The sequence below is a fragment of the Callithrix jacchus genome, chromosome 17 (assembly GCF_049354715.1).
Source record: "Callithrix jacchus isolate 240 chromosome 17, calJac240_pri, whole genome shotgun sequence".
Taxonomy (NCBI): domain Eukaryota; kingdom Metazoa; phylum Chordata; class Mammalia; order Primates; family Cebidae; genus Callithrix; species Callithrix jacchus.
The window spans coordinates 72,006,656-72,028,841 of NC_133518.1; the positions used below are offsets into that span (position 1 = coordinate 72,006,656).

Below are 22,186 nucleotides of genomic sequence, written 5' to 3' on the forward strand. Positions count from 1 at the left end.
TGCTGGGATTATAGGTGTGAGCCACCGCGCCGGCTCATGTTCTTTTATGTATCAGCAGTTTGCATGTTTTTATTGCTATATGATATAGTTTAATGCCAATGTACTGCTAGCGATCCCAGTATTGTAAATACCCAATGAATATTAGCTGAAAAAATGAATGAGTGAGGGAATGAATCTCCTGTCTATTCATCTCTTTTGAAAGAAATCCTTACCAATGAGAATTTATTTATATTCATGGTTGCTTTTTTCCTCCCAATTTTTGTGATTATCATTCATGCCACTTCTACTCGTAGGGGCAAAATTTACGGAGACGACACTCTCTAGGCTTGCACCTGGCTTCCACGAGACTTGAGTTTTTCAGATCACCTGGCATCCTCTCCTAGTCCTGCTTCCTGGGGCCTGATTCCCCTGGAGTTGTAATCAGGCAGGTTCTGATGGTCCGCTGCTGTACTCACATGCCCTGTTTTTACACTTAGAGGGCCTGTTGGTGGGTTCCACAGCAGGGGTGACTCTTCAGAACCTGGATGGCTCTCCTTCTAGATCCTTTCCCAGCTATTGGCCTATAACCAGCTGCAGAGCTCTCAGCTTCCCTACTAGCTGAGTTAGGTGTGTGAGGGGGGAAGGCTGCTAATCATGCACCTGTGCATACACCAAGGCATGGCCCCTGCTGACCCCGCACTTCTATCTGAAACTGCCATATCCCTCTGCCTCTGTGTGACAGTATCAAAGGCTCATGCTAGAATGCAGAGGTGTCATGATACAACGGCAATGACTAGATCCTATCGTCATTTTTATATGTACTGTTGTCCTCGTGTAATAACAACTGCTGCTCTCCAGGGACCATCTGGCCTTGTCTGTCTCTCCAGACTCACCTTGAGCCCATCACTGTCTTCACTGAGCTCTGCTCCTTCTCAGTGCTCATGTGCTCCTTCTCAGAGCTCATGTGCTCTTTCTCAGCATGGGGCATTTGCACACACTGTTTCCTGTAAAGTGCTCCTAATTCTGTCCTTCCCCATTCTCCTCCTGCTTTGTCAGGCATTATTACTCCCTGATTCTTCATCAGATGCATTCCATCTGTTGAATGTGCAAAAAGCAAGCCCTCTGCAAAACCCCAGCCTCAGACCCAGGCTGGGCCTCTTGTCCTGTAGTGCAGGCCATAACCCTATCACTCTGGACATTGTAACAGCGATTACAGAGCATCATTAAGCTTTCACTCTGTCATCCCTCAATTCAAATCTGGCTCCACCACCCTGTTGTCTCTTACAACAGGGACCATGTCTGCTTTGCTTACTGGGAGCCGAACACCTAGCATGGAACTTGGCATGAAGTGAGTGTTCAATACATTTTTTTTTTTTTGAGACAGAATCTTGCTCTGTTGCCCAGCCTGGAGTACAGTGGTAAAATCTCAGCTCACTACAACCTCTGCTTCTTGGGTTCAAGTGATTCTCCTGCCTCAGCCTCCCAAGTAGTTGGGATTATAGGCACCCACCATCACGCCCAGCTAATTTTTGTATTTTTAGTAGACATGGGGTTTCACCATGTTGGCCAGGCTGGTCTTGAACTCCTGACCTCAAGTGATCCATCTGCCTTGGCATCCCAAAATGATGGGATTACAGGTATGAGTCCCTGCGCCTGGCTCAATATATTTTTAAAACATGAATAAATGAATGAGTGGGAAGTTTATTTTATGTCAGATTTTTAAAGGAAAATAGAGAACATCCTTTCCCACCAAGGCTGTCCTTCCCACCCACACACAACAGCCCTGATGGAGACAGTTGACAGGACAGGTGTTCAGGTCCACCACACAGAGTCCGTTAGGACATGTGAAACATTGAGTTAATGACTGAGGAGAGCCCTGAGAGGATTTGCAGGCAGCACTGGGTAGAGTGCACAAAGCCATTGGTGGTGCCAGGCTGTGAGGCCATTAGTACAGGGAAAAGGGCCTGCTTGGAGAGTCCTGGCCAATTACCAGGAGAGCAGGAGACAGGAAGGTACATGCAGGTTCACACAAGTCCCAGCCTGCTGGTATGTTATCTAATGTGACAGACTCAGTGTGACCCTCCTTCCTTTTGGAGCAGAAAGATGTCATTTAGTATTTTTTGACTCAGGCAGGAGCAGCAAGCTGGGATGAGAAATCTTTTCCTGCCAACTCATTAAGGATTGGGCTAGGGCCTCAGGAAACCTGCAAACTCAGGCCACTTAGCAGAAAAGTCCTGAAGGCATGTCCTTAGCTGCAGAGGCTCTTACTTCTTTAGGGCTTCCAGTTTGCTTTCTGGTACAAAAAATGGAAGGAAGTATAAGGAAGGCTGAGGAAAGTAAGTGGGTAGGATTGATGGAAGATGTCAAGAGCACGGGGACTGCCTCTCTGAGGTCTCAGTGTCTCCCCACCTTTCTTAGGGACACATGTGTCTGAGGAGCTTTGCAGTCTGCAGCAGTAGCCTTACTATGAGTCAAGGACGTCCTGCTGCTGAGTAGGTTCAGTGTTACAAACATCTGCTGTGATTCTGGCCCTGTGCTGAGCTCTGCGGGTCCAGAGGTGTCTGGGAAACTCATGGAGATCAGATGTGTAAGCAGTTACCCTTAATCCAAAGAGATATGGGCAAAGTTAGAAAGATTACAGGCCTTATACCCTTGATAGCAGCTGTACCCAGGAGAGGGTGGTTGGGCTACCATGTGTATCAGGGAAGCTTCTAGAAAAGAGGGGTGTAGGCAGGTTCCCTACAATGAATGGATGCTTGGTAGATGGACAAGGGCATTTTAAACAGGAAAGTCAGAGGTGCCAAAGAGCATGACATACTTTGACAACTACCACAGTGCATGTGACTCCTGGCTAAAATGCTAAAATGCATTGCTCATTTACCAAGTGCCGGGGAATGTCCTTATCCCATTTCATAGTTCGGGAACTGGGGCACAGGGAGCTTGAGTGACTTACCTGAAATTCACGTTCATAAGTGGTTAATAAGGAGTAGAGCAGGTTTGTTGGACTTCAACGTCCAGAATAATGGTAATGATAATAGCCAGAATCGAATGATTGTAGTTAATGCTTTCTGCACACTTACTAAGTGCCAAACACGGTGCTGAACATTATTTTAGTTAATTCTCACAGCATTCAAGTCTGTACAATTTTATCTCTACTTTGCAGATGAGGAAAGCAGGGAACGGTTAAGTGATGCCCAGAAAGATAGCTCGTAACTGGTGGGGCTGAGATTTGCTCCCAGGCAGCTTTGAGGTGGAGCTGATGCTTATAACCATCATCCTTTCCTGGTGGAAGGTCAGAGTGAGGGAAGTGGAGTCCACATTTAGGCCGCAGCCTTGAAGGGCCTTGTTTGCCACATACAGAACCATGGAGTATTAAGCAGGACAGTCATGTAATCAGGAAAGATTCCAGCTGGAAAGGCCCCCACACTGCAGGGGAGGCTGCTTTGACAGGGCAACCCCAGTGTCTCCTCATTACTCCAGTTGGGGTCCAGTCTCCTTGAATTCCATCTTTTTTTCCAACTAGAGTGTCAAGGTCTGACAGGACAGAGGCTGTGCTATCTGCTTCTCCTTGGTCCCTTCAGCGGCTGCTCATCCCCCAGGTCTCAGCTCAGATGTTATTTCTTTGGGGAAATGTCTATTGATTAATCTGGACTACTGAGATGGGGTTCTCCAATTATACATTCTCAGGACACATGTTTCTTTTCTCGGTAGCACTTATGACCATTGCAATGAAATAACCATTATTCTGAGTATTGCTTTAACATGTATCTTTTCCTCGACTCCACGGACTTTAACAAGTTAATTCATTATGTCATCTATTTAACAGATGAATATTGAATGCCAGTTGCTATTGTTTGGATATGATTTGTCTGTCCCCAACAAGTTTCAACATTCAACACCATCTCCAGTGTGGTGGTGGTGGGAGATGGGGCCTAGGAGGAAGGGTTTGGGTCTTGGAGGCAGGTCCCTCATGAGTAGATTAATGTCCTCCCTTGGGGTGAGTTACTTCTCTATTAGTTTCCACGAGAACTGGTTGTTAAAAGATCCTGGCACCTCCCACCTCCACCTTGCTTCCTTTTGTCATGTGATGCCTGCACAGGTGACACAAGAGGCTGGTGCCATGCTTCTTATACAGCCTGCAGAACTGTGAACCAAATAAACCTCTTTTCTTTATAAATTATCCAGTCTCGGCCCAGCGCGGTGGCTCAGGCCTGTAATCCCAGCACTTTGGGAAGCCAAGGCGGGTGGATCAGGTCAAGAGATTGAGACTATCCTGGTCAACATGGTGAAACCCCATCTCTACTAAAAATACAAAAAATTAGCTGGGCATGGTGGCGCGTGCCTGTAATCCCAGCTACTCAGGAGGCTGAGGCAGGAGAATTGCCTGAACCCAGGAGGTGGAGGTTGCGGTGAGCCGAGATCGCGCCATTGCACTCCAGCCTGGGTAACAAGAGCGAAACTCCATCTCAAAAAAAAAAAAAAAAAAATTATCCAGTCTCAGGTATTCTTTTATAGCAACATAAAATGGACGAAGACAGCAGGCATGTGCTAGTCATTGTCCTAAGGTGCTGGAGATACAGCGGTGGATACAAATAGACCCTGCTCCTGCCCTCAAGGAATTTATAATCAGAGACCCACATTACCTAGTAACTACCAAAGCGAAAGTAAAATTGCAGTGTAGGTAAGTTCCAGGAAAGAGCGGGTGCGCGGCATTGTAAGCCTCCCTAATGAGGCAGATTGAGACAGCGAGGAGGCCAGGGAAGGCTTTGCTGAGTGCCTAGACATGGAGAGTAACTGTTCACTAGGAAGAGGCTGAGAGCGAGGGAACGGTGTGGTGAGGCAGCTGTGAGCATACCTTGGAGGGAGGCAGAGTGGGGTATAGAGGACTGAAAGGAGAGGCTGGAGGGTGGAGAGTAAGGAGCCACCTGGAGAGCGCGAGGCTGGGCTAGACCACCCAGAGTCCTCTCCACCAGGTGAGGAGTTTGGGAAGGGGCTGTCATGAATTCAACTGTGGACATGTTGAGTTTGAAAGAACTTTGAGATATTCAAAGATTGATCTTGTGCGGGCAGTTGGATATAGAGGTTTGCAGTTCAGAGGAGAGGTGTAAGCTGAAATACTCCTAGGTGAGTTAGTGACAACTGAAGCCACTGTCAAAAATAAGATTCCCTGGGAAGTAACTCGCCATTTGTTTTTTGGTGCTTTGGACTCCTTTGGCAGTCTAGGGATGCCAGTGTTTTAAAAAATGAAATGCATAGGATAAGAGGGGAAACTAATTGCACTGAAATATAGTTATCAAATGTCACAAATAAATTTGTGGTGTGAAAGTACGTATGCTTCTGTATTAACTCCTTAAATGCCATTATACAGCGGAAGTTCTTACAATTACTATAATTTCAAAGCAGTGGTGAGTGTATATTTTGAGACCTCCACAGCAAGTGTTGTGTAGGATGAAGATAGCTGGCGTCATTATTGGAAAGTCACACGTCCTGCTAATCCTGCTGGAATTTGTTCCCTGCATTCATAATCAAAGGAGTTGCTAAATTTCAGGAGGAGGTGAATGAAAATAACAAAGTAGCTGTCTTCACATTCATGTTTACTGCCACCCCGCAACCCAGAGTCCTGGGGACCCCCACTTAAAACTCCTTGTCTAAAGTGAGAGGAAGAGAGCACCTAAAATGCTAGCATGGAGTCTTGGACCAAGCAGAGAAGGATGAGGCTGCACAGGAGAAGCAGAAAGATGTAAGGGGTAGGTGAAAAACCAGAGTTCATCAGTAGAAGCCTCGGGAAGCAAGTGCTCCAAGAAGGGGGTGGTCAATCGTGCCAAACACTGAACAGTTCCATAAAATAAAGACTGATAAATGCCTGTTGGATTTAGTGACATTGCAGGAATATATTTGTCTTATTTATTGCTTAATTCCTGGTGCATTTCAGGGCACATGGTAAGCATTCAATATCTCTTGAAGGAAGAGACAAGTTGCTGTCTTTCCTCATTAGGTCCAGCAGGAGATTGTCTGCCTAATGGAACAGGCAATGAAGCCTGCGGACACTTCCTTAAATTGAGTTTTTGACTGAGGACTGTGGAAGCTGTAGAGACTCTGCAGGGATTAGGGATTCCCAGACATTTGAAGGCTTTGCCCATGGTCGCTGGAGCTACTCAAACTCAGAGCTGACTGTTGCCTAGTGGCTGACGACTTCCCCTGAAGACTCACCTGCATCTTTGCATCCTTTCCTAGGGACCAGCTGCAGGTGGGCAATGGGTTGATCCCATGTGTATACGAAATGCTCTGAGTGGAGATCTGGATTATTACTTCTCCAGTGCCTTCCTGGGTGACCTGCTGCCACGTGTCCAATCCTCACAGTCTACTATAGCCCCCTGTGAAATGGGGTCACTTCTGTTGCTTCTTGCTTCCCCATGCTTCAGTGCTGTGTGGTGGAAGAACTGGGTCATGTGTCGTTACCCCAAGTGAAGTATCATTATAATTTTTTGTCCTAGACATTTTTCCATTCTATATTTGAACTGTTTAAAACCGCAGGGCATCCTAAGATGGTGATTGGGATGATGACGGCTGAACTTGGCAATGAGAATATGAAACTTGGGATTTGGTGAGGATTTAAATCTTAGTTCAAGGAGTTTCAGTCTGTGCTTCAGGTATCCCTAAGGGTCCCCGAGATGCCCTGGGGGCTCCAAGATTGGGATACGAGAGGACAGGCAGGTGGGATTCAGGACAGCGCCTGCATGGCAATTTTTGTGTTTTTAGTAGAGATGGACTTTGCCATGTTGGCCAGGCTGGTCTTGAACTCCTGACCTCAGGTGATCTGCCTGCTTCAGCCTCCCAAAGTGTTGGGATCACAGGTGTGAGCCACTGACCTGGCCAGTATATAGTTTTTTTTTCCCCCGCCACCTCCCTATAGAGTTTTTATTTTTAACAGTTTGATTAAGTAAATACTTACAAAGTCATGCATATTATCATTTGTGTGTAAAATACCATGATTATACATGGGTCACGCATGATTTCTTCTAATTATATCTTCTTTTCCCCACTTTTCCACCAAATTTAAATGTTGAATTTGTTTGCCCTGAAAGGTGTTTGGGGAAGGGCGCTTTGGATTTTTTACAATGTGGAAACTCTTTTTCACTTTCCTGGCTTAAGAAGCACATAGTAAATTGAATAGGGCTATGAAGACATTGAGTGTTTTTCATACACACAGAATTGAACCCCAAAAGGAAAGGGTCTAATGGGTTTAATAAAGGTCAGCATTCCTCAGGGAACTGGGAATTAATCTGATGGCTCAAACCTCGGAGGGGTTAATGGAAATTGTAAAGCAACAGCTCTGCATATTGAAAAGACTGTACATAGCTCAGAGCCCTGAACCATCCTGAGGCTGTGCTGTCCTCCATATTTTCAGCAGCTTTAGGCCAGGCTAGGCTACAACCTGAATTTATTCCAGCTGCATCCAGAAGACCCAGGCAATATTTTTCAGCCATGACCAAAAGAGTGGGGAGATGGATGGAAGGCTGACTGGTTAGAATTATGTGCCAAGTCCTTTGAGAGTGAATGGTAAGGGAGTGTGTGCATGTGTGTGTGTAGAGAGAGAGAGAGAGAGAGAGAGAGAAAGAGAGAGAGACAGAGAGAGGGAGAGACAGGGGCATGGTGGAAGGAAATTTGTATGTGGCATCTCAATTTGATTAGACCATGTAGACCTTCAGAGGCTTAGAATTTTTTTTTAAGTCTTCATTTTTTTTCCTTTGGTAATAGGATTTTGAATAACAGGACACGGTAGACTCATTTATGAGTACTAGAGAGTGTCTATTTCAAGCTCCTCATTTTTCATGTGAAAGGCCTCTGAACCCATAGAGGGAAGGTCACTTGTTTTACTTTTTGTTGATGGATTGAATAAATGAAGGATTTCTTAGGAGAAATCATCTAAGAGTCCAGTTTTCCTAAGGAAGGACGGGAGGTCCTGAGAAAACATTTTGAACAGAAGCCAAGGACTGCCCGCTCTTCTCTAAACTAAGAAATCGTAATGCTTTCATTTCTATAACATTGATGGTTACAAAAAATGTTCATTTACTCCTCCTAATAACTCGTGAGAAAGACTGGGGAGGTATTTGTTATCCTGACATCATGGATGAGGAAGCGGAGGCCCTGGAAGGCTCAGCGCTCGGTCAGGGCCGCACAGCTGCCCGGAGGCCAGGACGTTCGCCAGTGCTCAGCTGGAGTCCTCTTCCTACTCTGGGCAGCTGCTTTGCTGGATTGTCTTAGGAAAACCTCGCAGGAAATTTCCGAGTGAGAGAAACCATGGCCATGCATTGGCAAAAGAAAACCAGAGTTAGCATCTGTTTAGTGCTTTTTAGACTCTTCGATGTGCCTTCTTGTAAATCATCTCATCGGTCCCCACAGCAGCCCTGAGATGCTGCTGCTATCATCACTCAGATTACATAGACGAGGCAATGAGTGATTTGCTCCAGTCATCCAGTTGATAAGTGACAGCACTGGAGCTCGGCCCTGGTCTCCATTCTCCTGAGCCTCAGCTCCAACCACTGAACCACAGAGCATCAGTATAGAGAATGATGAGAGAGGTCTCGGAGAAGGAAGGGAGAGCCCATCATCTAAGGAAACTGGATACTGTGTGTAAAGAGGTTGGGCATTCCTCGGCCAAAAGTTGGGCTGGAGGTGGGGCTGCTGGGAGACTCTGATAGGCAGGGTTAGAACCCAGAGGAAAGGAGGGACATTGAGAAAGGAAAAGTGCTGCAGAAGAGGAGAAAGCAGGCAAAAATTAAGGGATAGGAAAGAAGCCAGCGGTTTTTATCCACGAGACAGGGAAGGGAAGGAATGATGTAAGCCAAACAAATGGAGAGAAACAGAACATATAGTTCTCCCTGTGAAACGCTTTTAAGCTGCAAAGTGTAAAGAGATGTTATTTTTGTATTTGTGACATTTTAGGCTTCCGCTACTTGCAATTGAAAATGAAAAAAAGAAAATCCCAAATCAACCCAACTTATTTCTTACTGAGTTAGGGGAAATGACAGAGGAAGGGCACAACACTTAGCTGCTAATTGCCATTCTTTGACAACCTACGAAGGCTATCCTCAGCTTATTTAAAATAAGCATGTTCTCAACTCCTTACTTTTCACCACTGACGTCACTGTTAAGGAAAAGGTGGCGAGAAAAGACGAGGAAAACACATCAGAAATCAGGAATCAGAGCAAGTTTGAGAAAATTATCATCATCATGAAGAGAAGGCTCTGGGACTGAAAGGGCAGCTCAGGACACCCTTCAGAGGCAAGGGGGAGGTCACCTGGGGGTTCTGTGGTCTTTGCAAGTCCTCTATCGCCTAGTCCTTTTTCCCCAGAGGGCTCACGGGGCTCTGGCTCTTCCCTTTGAGGTTTTGATTGATCTCAGAGTTAATTTTGTCTTGCAGGCTTTCCTGATATATCTCCAAGCAGGAAACAATGTTATTTTTCTTTTCTTCTCTGTGAAAAGAGGGCAGGACCTGGTAACAATGTTTCTTTGTGAAAGAGGATGCATTCAGATATGTGCAGAGTAGGAAGGAATGAAAAAAGATCATAAATAAAAGGATCTCAGTAGGGCCTAAGGAGTGAGCCCCAAACGATAATGGGTAGCTACTGCAACCAAATTAAGAGCTCCTCCTCCCAACCAAAGATTTCAGCTGCCTCCCTAGTGCTCCCTTCCCCACTAAACGCTATTCCTAAGGCTTCAGGTGAATGGGTTCAAACCCAAACTGGAAACTGTATGCTGTCTAGTGCTACCGGATTTGTCATAATGTAATTTTCAAAAAGTGAAGAACATTATTCTCCTACAAACATAAAGTGAAAATATATCAGATATTTATTTAACTAATTAATTAACGAGGGAATCAGTTGGATGTAAAAACTATTCCCGGGAGAGGGCAGTAACCTAGACATCTAACCCTTCTTGGGAGAGGATCCTCCTTGGCTCTACAAGGCTGCTTGGTGTGGCCACAGTTTTTATCTTGCTGTATCGACCCCCTACGGAGAAGGCAGGTCGATCAAGATGGAATCTACACATCTGCAGGGTGCCCTCTGTGAGTAGCTTTGATGTTGTTAGACTAAAGGAACATCCTCCTCCCCTGTGGCTCTGTGTCGTCATGTGCAGGATATAATAGACTCTTGCAAGGGGCGAATGAAACTGCTCTCTTTGGCAGCTGAGTCGAGTAAGATTGATTTTTAGATGGCAGCCCCTTCTCAGACAGGCTTAAAATAAAAACAATTGAGACGAGTTTGTGAGTAGGAGTTTGGAAACCAGACCTCAGAGGACCTTGCAAAGACTGAACTCCTTTGTGTAAGATGCTCACTTGATTCATCCTGACACAGAGCCTAGCACACGGTGGGTACTCAGAAAATGTTTGCTGGATGAATCTCAAGAATTTCCCTTGGGCAGCAAGGACTCACTTTCCAGGAGCGAGTAGGTTGAGGGCTGGAAGAAAGCGAGGAGGCTGTCATGTTCTGCTGAATGATCTTCATTGCTGAGAACCATTTCTTGCTTTCACCCCCATTTCATATTCCAGCTCTTCTTTTGTAAGGAGAATATGAATTTAAGAGTATTTCCGCTTTTCTCCCTCATTCTTTCTCTTTGAATGTGATGACATCACTATTGTAACCCTCATGGTTGACATTTTTCAGTGACTCATCACTTTACTATGTCGGTGGTTGTACATTTCAACAGATAATTGTCTTTCCCTCTCCCCTGAGCATGACACCTACTCACATCTGGAGACTTCCAACACAGCAAAGCCTCACCAAGAAGCACCTCACTGAATCTGGTAGTGAAAGTGACAGTTACTTATGAATGAAAGATGGTAAGTGAAGTTGTGGATGAGAAGACCGGCCTACTCCACCAGGCATGAACTGTTAGTCCTAAAACCACCCCAAGGCGAGGTGAAAAGGGAAATCTCCTGGGAAATGAAGACTACTGTCCTTGATGCTAAGCATGGCACAGGTGTTCTAAGTGGACTGAAGCCCTCAGGGTGCTTCATCCAGACACCCCTGACGGAGGGGGAGCTTCTGGGAAGGAAAGTCCTGGAGCGTGGTATTCTGGGGTTTAGTTTTGTTTTTATTTTATTATATATTTATTTATTTTTGAGATGGAGTTTCGCTTTTGTTACCTAGGCTGGAGTGCAGTGGCATGATCTCGGCTCACCGCAACCTCTGCCTCCTGGGTTCAGGCAATTCTCCTGCCTCAGCCTCCTGAGTAGCTGGTGTCTTGTTTTTAATGGGGCAGAGGACTTCCTCTGTCTCTGGGAAATGCCTCCATTTATTGTGTGGGCCTCTTCACAGGCAGCATTCAAGTTGCCTTGGTCAACTGAGACTCGAGCTCAAACTGGCTTCCCCGCTGGCCGGACCTGCTTTAAGTGACCCTGAGTGACTTCTGCTGCCCCTGCTTCCCTTGGTAATAATATTCTCTAGTGTTTGTATGATTACATTAAATATACTTGCTCATGATATTTATTTTATGGTGGTTTTAAATTCTTATTGAACTTGCCATGCACTGAAATTGTGTGTATTACTTCTCTGTTTTGGCACCTTGACTGATGTACTAGCTTACCGTATCTGGAAGACTGCCCCATGTACCTAGGAAGAGGTTTTTTGTCATTTTGTGAGGATAAGGGACTCTTCAATGAGTAGGGAATCACTAATTTATAAAACCAGAAGCTCAGGATCCTAAACCGTAGGGACTTCATCTTAGAGAGACCATAAAATCCTGATAGGTCACAAAGGGTTAAGTCCTTTTTTATTATTTAACTTTCCTGGCACTTATGACTTGTCTCCAGATAAAACGGTGTGCATTTTGTGACAGGGACAATGCATTATTGTTTACTGAATTCCTCATGGCACCCAGCACAGGGCTTTGCCTATAGTTAATGCTCTGTAACTACTAGATATTATTTGAAGGTTTAGGTTTGATAATGAACCCAGCTCCACTCATTCATTCATTCATTCCACACAAATTCGCTGAACATCTTACCATGTGGTGGGCACTGTTCCGGCACTCAGGATTCAACAGTCCCTGCCCTCACAGAGCTTTTATTCAAGTAGGGGAGACAGACAATAAATAGGACAAAGTAATAAAATGTGCAGTATGGGAGGTAGTGATAAATACCAGGAAGAAAGACATCAGGGAGGAAAGATGCATGCAAAGCTTGGTGGGTAGTCAGGGAAGGCCTCACCGATAAGGAGGCTTCTGGAAGTGAAGGAGTGAGTTTCATGGATTTCTGTGGGAAGAGCTTTCACAGCAGAAAACATAACACTCCCTCTCCTGAGGGAGAGGCATGCCTGGCATGTTCAAGAGTCCCTACTCTGGCCAGTCAGCCCTGGATGATTGGGTCTTTGGCCTCTGTGACCTCTTCTCCCACCACCTACCTCTTTCTCTCCACACCACCCCACTGACCTCCTACAGGTAGGAAAGAGCACACCACCTGGACCTCCTGTCTTTCCCTCTCATCAGAAGGCCTGCAAGGTGGAGAGCCGGCTCTGCTGACCTAGCCCTTCACTACATGGGGCTCGAGCTTTCTCTTGCCCCTTAAGCCTCAAAATGGGGCCACTTCTGGAAGGACAAATGGCAGTGTCCTCCAGTGCAGTGTTTTTAGCAGAAAGTTGTCTGTGATGGAAAGGATGGAGGAAGCTGCCTTACAGTCAGTAGGAACATAGTTCAGATTCTAAACAAGGAAAGCAGATACGGAGGAAAGGGAGGGGGAGGCTCTAGGTGTCTCAAAAGAGCATCATTCGGAGTCCACTCCACTGGCATCCTCCGGAAGTGAGAGGATACTTGCCTGCCCTGAGAGCACCTCAGCTGGATGTTCTGATGTCAGTTCTGTCAAAACTTGCCCCAGTGTTCCCATCTGTAACCCTGAAGTCATTTGTTCCAAGGCTTTCCTGGAGATTTGTTGCAAAGTACTGCCAGCCCTCCAAAGATTTGCTACCTTAAAAAAATCATTTTATATAGAATTGCTATTCAGCTATAGAAAAACAGAACAGTGGGAAGCCAATGGGAGAGGATCACCTGAGCCCGGGAGTTTGAGGTTGCAGTGAGCCATGATCGTGCCACTGCACTCCAGCCTGGGTGACAGACCTTGTCCTGAAAAAAGAAAAAGAAAAATACAATGGAAGAGGCCTTGGGAAGAATTACTCAGAACAATGCAAATGTATTCACCTCTCAGTGCTTCTAATGCTTTAGATCATGGCTGCTTCTCAGGCTGATTATGGGTTCAAATAACAAAGGGATTTAGCAGGCAGACAACTCTTTCTAGCTACCAGTTTGAGGAAGCTGGAACTAGGAATAAACTTTGTTAAAAAAAAAAGTGTATAATCTTTATTCCTTTATGTGGGAATTTTCATACAGGTTAGTCTGGGTGAAATGACTTGAATAAAGAAAACAACCTCTGTGTTCCATAACTCCTCCCTGTCAACCCCTTGGGGCCTCAGCCTGAGAACTGAGCAGAACTGCCTGTCACCCACCACTGTCTTGGGCAACACCCACTCCCCCTGCTGCCACCTGAGGGCACCTAGCCCCCGGGGCTGGGACCTGACTACCTGCTTCTCCTGGCAAGGAGCAAGGAAGATGTTGCCAAAATAAAAGCCGTGGCCATCAAATAGAAGGGTGGGGGAGGAGGTGCGTGAGCAAGGCTGGATGACAGCTCCGCCCCGCTGCCCAGCTGGGTTATCAGTTGTCGTATTCCCTTGGAGAGCCATTTACGACTGAGGAGGCAGGTTCCAGAGGCTTCAGCAGAAATCAAAAGGCAGCAGCGGTTATTACCTCGTCTGCTCCTCACATCTCTCTCTCCACCTCCCAGCTTTTCTTAATATAAGGGTCTGCTCTTGTGGTCTCGAGAAGTCCCTGCCTATTCTTATAGTCATCATCCCTCATAGAATGAAGTGACAGTCAAGGGCAGGGCAACAGTGATCGTAATGATAGTGAGCTGCTCAGTGCCAGCCATAGGGCTAAATTGTTCTATGTGTATTGTCTCAGTCAGTCGGTCATTACTGTCCCCATTTTATTGAGAAGAAAACTGAGGATGAGGCCACACTGTATGTAGTGGAGTCAGATTTTAAGCCGCAGGTGCAAGGACTTAAAACCCTCCCCTGTGCTGCCCACTGTGGCCGCAGGGGTCCTGTGCACTCCAGGCTGTCGGCAGCAGGGTTGTGCTCTGTGCAGGGGCTGCTGTGCTGATTAGAGACAGAACGGAGGCTCCTTCTGAGTACTTCGCTGCTAAGGAAGTCTTGATGAGTCTCTGTTCCTTCTTTAGCTCTTTGCTTTTCAAGAATAGCCTCTTGTCCAGCAGCTTGGACCCTGCCCGGGAGCATATTAGAACTGCACACTCCTGGATCCACCCACCCCAGGCCTGCTAGATCAGAATCTGCATTTTAACAAGTCCTCCAGTGTAGCATTGGAGAAGCGCTGCTCTCAAGGTGTTTTTGCTGTTCAAAAGCTAGTTCAGGGGCTTCTTTCAGAATAAGGGCTGGGGCACATGTAACACCTGGAAGTCCCATGCTAGTGTGTTCCCGTTGTCAGAAACCACAGTTTCCCTGCAAGGGATGGGGAAAGCCAAACCCAGCTTCAGTATTTATTTCCAGGGGACTGAACAAAATAGCTCAAAGAAATGCCCTCAGCAGCTCTCTGAGTTAGGCAGACCTGCCAGTGTGCAGACACTAGATGGCAATGAATGGTCAGGCACGGGCAGCGAACAGGCGCAGCTCCGTCACTGTCAAGGGGCAAGACAGAGTGATAAAGGCAAGGTGGGGGGAGGAAGTGCGCTTGCGCACAGTGGGCTGTGAAAGGAGATCGTTGGGGTGATATTAAAGAAACGGAGACTTCGCCAGCAAGTCTGGGAAGGCTGTTTCGTGGAATGAGAGATTTGGGCAAGAGTAATTGCTTCTTTTTTGCCTCTAGCTATGTTAAACACATGCAGTCTCTCCCCACAGGGGAGGGATGTCAGCAGCTGGTATAGTGAAGCTGAGGGAATTAAGCCTGGGTAGAAAGTTCCTAATCTACTTCGCTCTGCTCCCCGAGGTCAGGGAGGCAGTGGCAGGCGGTCTGCAATGCTGGTTAATGAAAGCTGGCCTGCGGGAATAAGCACTTTCCCACCATGCTCTGTGCTGGCAGGAGGTGCCCACGTGCTGCCCAGGTGCTCATGGGTAACACCCTCATGCCTCTGAAAAGACTTGGAGATGACGTCTTTCACAGTCCTCTTGTGTCCAGCTGTTTGGCTGAACGTGGGCTGGGAAAAAAAAATCAGAATTATCGTGGATCCTAAGGTTCTCTTTTCTTCACCCTCCACAAGTTCCCTGGGACCAACTTGTAGGATGGAAGCCTGTCATGCCCGTATTGGAGAGGCTGGAGTCCATCTTTGGACTTGAGGGATTTGGCTTGTAAGAAAACAAGGCAAAGGAAAGTTTTGTGAAATTCTCCAAATTGTAGGGTCACCTACAGAGCTCCCTCTTTTATTCAGGGTTGGTTCCAGGAGGACCCTGTTGCTTGGTCAGTGGAGCCAAAAGCTGAAGAATTCTGTTGGAAAGTCGTTGAAGAAAAAGTCATGTTTTCTTGACTCTTTGGTGGGAGTGCTGTCTGAAGTATCCTGGAGCCGTGACAGGTGGGTGGAGACACGTGATTCTTAGAGATTTCAGTGTTTAAGTTCAGGGTCTGTACTTTTGCAAGTTATTCTCTTTCCTGAAGCTGAATTTAGGCTTGGCTGGACAGCTGACCAGTGCATACGTCTACAAGCCTGTTGGTAACAGGGTTGCAGAATTATGGGATGAAGCCTAGAAATTATTCTGTCTCTGTCTTGTCTTGTTCAGATGGAAAAACTGAGGCCCAGAGAGTTCCATTTAGTTTATTTCAGCAAGACATCGGCAAGTGCCCACTCTGGGCCAATCCCTGTGCTGGGGATCCAGGTTATAATGAAGAGTGGGAGACACAGTATGTATCTGTGTATGGATCAGTGATCAGCTTAGCCATCTAGTTTATGGATCAACTTAGAAGCTCAGGTCACCTGCTGGTGAGTGAGGAACACAGCCATAGACAGACTACAGAAGGATTCATTTCTTCTTCTCCCTCCCTCCTTTCCTTTTCCTTCCCTCTCTCCCTGCCTTCCTTTCTTCCTTCCTTCATTTTTTTCATTTTTTGTTTTTTTGGAATTCTGATGATATTTTAAGCCTTGGGGCCTTGCATTGACCAGATGGAAATGAGTAAGCAGTAATATTAGTGATTCCAAGGGCATGTTTGATGACTTTTGTTCTTCCCCAAAGGCCTTGATGTGAGACGTAGTGCTTTTAGACCTGAGGAAGCAAATTTATTTATTTTTTTATTTATAGGAACTTGCTTGAATTCTAAGTGGGGAAAAATAAAACAAGATAGTGAACATAAAGGCTTTTTTTTTTTTTTGGCCTGAGGAAATGTACCCTCTACGATAGATAAGATTGAAAATACCCTCAGGAAGACGCTGGTCAAGCTGCAGCCCGAACAGTTTATTGGTGGGCTGTCCTAATCTCCAAGTTCTACTTCTTTTCTTTTAGGGTATGTTACTTGAGTAGGTTTTGTAGGTAGATAGAAATGGTGAATTAAACATAAAGATGGTACCATCTTCTCGGGAAAACTGCTAGTGAATGCCTGCATCAATTACACAGTGGTATGCAATGATATGAAAATCTCATTCAAATAGACCCCAGCCCTCCTCACTGCTGCAAAATCTCGTACAAGCTATAGTTTGGGCTTCTGTGTCTGTGCTGGCCAACAGGAAGAATTGGAGGCCTGAGCATCAGGCACCTGAAGATTCCGGGCCTCTAACAATCTTACATTTTATTCACAAACACAGGCATCTGCTACTAATTAAAGTATCAGGGTATAATTATACCCTTTCTTATTAGTAGATATGGAATCTGACAGTTGCTTAGATACAAAATAAGCAAGTGCAGATTGTGTTCTGCACGCTCTTCATAGGCTAGGGAGACAGAACAACAGAATTTTCAAATGCTCTGTGTAAATGAGTCTTGTTGCCCAGAAAATGTGAAGTTCTGAATTATCATTGGTAAATTTGCCTGGGAACAGATGTTAATCCCATCACAACTCTGATTTGAGCTTCAATATCATTCAATTGTTGCCCTCGCCTGGTCCCCTCACCCCTGCACTGCACCCTAACCACCAAACAAAGGCACATATCTTTCCAAGATACACACTGTTAAGGCCTGTCATCTAACAGCATTGCAGGGAGAAAGCCGTTCTGGCTTCCTCAGGAAATTCTGGGGGCTGAAGAACTTGTCTAAAATGGCAGGGCTGTGTTGGGGCTGGCTTAGCCACCTGGTTTTTCCCCCAGGGTCCACTTTGGGCTCAGTGGTATGGATTCCGTGTCCAGGGAGGCTCGTGGTCAGTTTAAGAAATCCTCTCCCCATTGCCCAGCTATGTCGTCACATCACATCATCAGAGAAGTCCCCTGCTAGCCCAGCAGCTCCAGGAGCTCAGGGACCCCGGCTTCTTTCAGTCACCTGGTAGATCTCCAGTGTCTAGTTTGTTGTTTGACACTCAGAAGGTGCTTAGTAACTGCTTATTGAAAGAATGGGTTCTGCTGAGCCCTTACTTGCTATCATCCTGGGAAAGGTGACACTGTCAACCTCAGGAGTCATTTAGTCCTCAGACTGTGTGAATTGATTAGATCAGGAGTTGGCAGGCATAGCTGCAAGGCCAAATTCTGCCTGCCAACCTGTCTGTGGGGCCTGTGAGCTAAGAATAATTTTTACATTTCTAAATCATTGGAAGAAAAGCAAAAGATTTCCTGATATGTGAAGATTATATGGAATTCAGATTTTTGTATCCAGAAATAAAGTTTTATCAGAACACATCTATGCCCACTTATTTACATTTTGTCTACGGCTACATTTGCATAATAGTGGCAGAATTCAGTAGTTGCAACAAAGACCATGTGGCCTTCGAAGGCTCCACTAGTTACTGTTCGGCATTTAACAGAAAAATGTTTGATAGTTCCTGAATTAACTAGATCGTTCCTCAGGGTTAACTTTCAATGTTGGAGGAATGGGATGGAGGAGGGAGAGGATACAGGGGCGAATCACAGGGCAGGCTAGCTAAGAGGCAGAACAGCCCTCCCCACGTCACGCTTGTGCCAGCCCTGGCCCTTCCACTGTGGAAGTTTCCAGTTTCTCATTGTCATTCTGGTGAATACCCTCAAGGAACACAGCCATAATCACTTCTCAGAATGCTGCAGTGTTTAGATGCAAAGGACTGTGTCTTTGGTTGTTTCTTGGTTGCTGTAAATCCTTGGTTCAAAATGCTCTTTCTTTGTCAAACACATAAACTTTTGCTTCTCAGACAGTGTTTGGGTGATAAGTCTGTATGTGTGAGTGAGTGTGAGCTGGAGCTTGTCTTTGGAAAGCAACATGTCTTTAGTCTTTAGCCACCCAGCAGGCACCCCGGACAGCTGCCTCACTCAGCTTCCAGGACGGTGTTGACCCCCACTGGCAGGGTGCCACAAGCTTTCTGTTTCTGAGCTCTTAGCCAGGGTGGAGCCCTACCCTTCCAGAGAAGTACCTTTGTGCTTAAGCTGTCAAGGATGCAATCAGCCTAGTTAAAGCCTTATAATCCTAGTTACAGGTTCACATCCCAGGAGGCATCTTGTAGACCTGAGCCTCGTTTCTCTGGAGTTTATAGGAGAACTTCCAGAGCATATAACATCGTACAGTTTTCTTATTAGCCACCTAAAGTCTGAATTAGAGTTTAATTTTCTCCAAACCCCACTCCTGTCTGTGCTGGTCCCAGCCTCTGGGTGCATGAAGGCCTGACTCATTTATAGGTGTAAAAAATGCCCAGTGTCTTTTGATGGTATATTTAATGGATTGGAGGATAGATTTTCTTTCTGAGTGACAGTGATTAACACTGGCATTGTTTACTCTAAGTAAACCTGGGTTTTGAAAATCATAAGCAATAAGCAGATTTTCATGCCTTTTTTGAGAGTTGACTAGCAGGCTTCCTGTGGAGGCACTAGCTAGCTATCTGATCTAAAAGAGTTTATTTTTTGCAAGTAATAGAGGAAACGGTTTGTGGAACGAAAGTGCAAATTTCTACTTTCTAAATAATACTTACCATTTGTTGCATCTCTTACGTGCCAGATACTTCTGGGGTATTCTGTATATATTTTCTCTAATCTTACAGGATAAATGTTATCTCCGTTTTAGAGAGGCAGAAACTATAACTGAAAGAGGATGGATGAGTTGCCTGAGATTCCACAGGCAGGAAATGGTATAACTCAAACTCAAACCCTTCTAGGTGTGACTTGGAGCTCATGCATGTAACACCACATTACACAGGCCCTCTGGACTGCCATTTCCGCTATCTCACACTTTAAGGACAGGTAGAATTTTAGAAAGAAGCGAGACAAAAAGAAGTTAACAAATGGGATATGCAGACCCAGCCAACATGTGTATTCACCTTGACTGGTAAAGCGCCATGTTTTCTTTCTTCTTTTATTTTTTTTGGAGATGGAGTCTCCCTGTCACCCAGGCTGGAGTGCAGTGGTACAATCTTGGCTCACTCTAGCCTCTGCCTCCCAGCTTCAAGCAATTCTTCCACCTTAGCTTCCTGAGTAGCTGGGATTACAGTAGCCCACCACCATGCTGGCTAATTTTTGTATTTTTAGTAGGGATAGAGTTTCTCCATGTTGGCCAGGCTGGTCTCAAAAACTCCTGACCTCAGGTGATCTGCCCACTTTGGCCTCCCAAAGTGCTGAGATTACAGGTGTGAGCTACCACACCCGGCCCAAAGCCCCACGTTTTCTTTAGCTAAAAGTTTCCGTCTCCTTCCTTACTAGGCATTAAGCATAAAAAAGGTTTAAAACCATTTAGTTAAAATTTGTGTATTTATTGTTTAATGGGTTCAAAATCCAACAGAGATAAGAAAGGATATAAAGACAACAGACGAATGTTCGAGGTGAGGGATATCCCAGTTACCCTGATTCGATCATGACACATCGTATACATGTATCAAAATATCACTTGCACCCACCACATATATACAACTATTATAGACCAATAGAAAATTTACAAAGTAAAAAGGCCATCTCCTAACCCTGGGAGGGTTCTCTTAGGCCTTTTTGTAGGCCTATGTCAACATGATGGATTGAAAAATGACCAAAGTTTCTCTCCCCTGCATACCCACCCCTCTTTGCTCTGTGACTTTGAAGCTGCTTCTGTCAAGAAGTGGAGTCTGCTTCCCCATCCCTTGAATCTGGGCTGGCCCTGTGACCAGCTTTGGTCAGTGGAATGTGGCAGCAGTGACCAAGTAAGTGCCAGTTCCCAGCCTAGGTCTTGTGTGCTAGCTTTCTTTTTCTCCGAAACTTGCTGAGCTACCTACTGCCGTGTAGGCAAGCCCAGGCCAGGCTCTTGGAGGACAAGAGACTACATGGAGCTGATGAATTGCCTTAGCAAGTACAAAAGCCTTGAGGACTAAGGATGTTTTCTTTTTTTTTTTTTTAATTGGATTTTAGGTTTTGGGGTACATGAGCAGAGCATGCAAAACAATTGCGTAGGAACACACATGGCAGTGTGCTTTTCTTTCCTCCTCCCCTTCACCCACATTTGGCATTTCTCCCCAGGCTATCCCTCCCCACCTCCCCCTCCCACTGGCCCTCCCCCTTTTCCCCCAATAGACCCCAGTGTTTAGTAGTCCCCTTTCTGTGTCCATGTGTTCTCATTTTTCATCACCCACCTATGAGTGAGAATATGCGGTGTTTCATTTTCTGTTCTTGTGTCAGTTTGCTGAGGATGACGTTCTCCAGATTCATCCATGTCCCTACAAACGACACAAACTCATCATTTCTGATTGCTGCATAATATTCCATGGTGTATATGTGCCACATTTTTCCAATCCAGTCTATTATCAATGGGCATTTGGGTTGATTCCAGGTCTTTGCTATTGTAAACAGTGCTGCAATGAACATTCGTGTACATGTGTCCTTATAGTAGAACGATTTATAGTCTTTTGGATATATACCCAGTAATGGGATTGCTGGGTCAAATGGAATTTCTATTTCTAAGGCCTTGAGGAATCGCCACACTGTCTTCCACAATGGTTGAACTAATTTACACTCCCACCAACAGTGTAAAAGTGTTCCTTTTTCTCCACATCCTCTCCAGCATCTGTTGTCTCCAGATTTTTTAATGATCGCCATTCTAACTGGTGTGAGATGGTATCTCAATGTGGTTTTGATTTGCATCTCTCTGATGACCAGTGACGATGAGCATTTTGTCATATGATTGTTGGCCTCATATATGTCTTCTTTCGTAAAGTGTATGTTCATATCCTTTGCCCACTTTTGAATGGGCTTGTTTGTTTTTTTCCTGTAAATCCGTTTGAGTTCGTTGTAAATTCTGGATATCAGCCCTTTGTCAGATGGGTAAACTGCAAAAATTTTTTCCCATTCTGTTGGTTGCCGATCCACTCTAGTGACTGTTTCTTTTGCCGTGCAGAAGCTGTGGAGTTTCATTAGGTCCCATTTGTCTATTTTAGCTTTTGTTGCCAATGCTGTTGGTGTTTTGTTCATGAAGTCCTTGCCTACTCCTATGTCCTGGATAGTTTTGCCTAGATTTCCTTCTAGGGTTTTTATGGTGCCAGGTCTTATGTTTAAGTCTTTAATCCATCTGGAGTTAATTTTAGTGTAAGGTGTCAGGAAGGGGTCCAGTTTCTGCTTTCTGCACATGGCTAGCCAGTTTTCCCAACACCATTTGTTAAACAGGGAATCCTTTCCCCCTTGCTTGTTTTTGTCAGGTTTATCAAAGATTGTATAGTTGTAGATATGTTGTGTTGCCTCCAGTGTCTCTGTTTTGTTCCATTGGTCTATATCTCTGTTTTGGTACCAGTACCATGCTGTTTTGATTACTGTAGCCTTGTAGTATAGTTTGAAATCCGGTAGTGTGATGCCCCCCACTGTGTTCTTTTTGCTTAGAATTGACTTGGCTATGCGGGCTCTCTTTTGGTTCCATATGAAGTTCATGGTGGTTTTTTCCAGTTCTGTGAAGAAAGTCAATGGTAGCTTGATGGGGATAGCGTTGATTCTGTAAATTACTTTGGGCAGTATAGCCATTTTCACGATATTAATTCTTCCTAACCATGAACATGGAATGTTTCTCCATCTGTTTGTGTCCTCTCTGATTTCGTTGAGCAGTGG

At 45.4% G+C, this 22,186-nt stretch overlaps 1 long non-coding RNA gene across 3 annotated transcripts in view; it reads left to right on the forward strand.

The window, feature by feature from the left end:
• The window catches only part of LOC118148776 (uncharacterized), a 125,817-nt gene that overhangs the window by 19,804 nt on the left and 83,827 nt on the right, over window positions 1-22,186 (forward strand). The window contains exon 1 of one of the 3 annotated variants that reach the window (XR_013528734.1): window positions 14,774-15,610. The exons of the other annotated variants lie outside the window; for them this stretch is intronic. This is a non-coding gene — a long non-coding RNA (uncharacterized LOC118148776). Of the gene's footprint in view, window positions 1-14,773; window positions 15,611-22,186 lie in introns of those variants that run through there. 3 annotated transcript variants of the gene reach the window in all.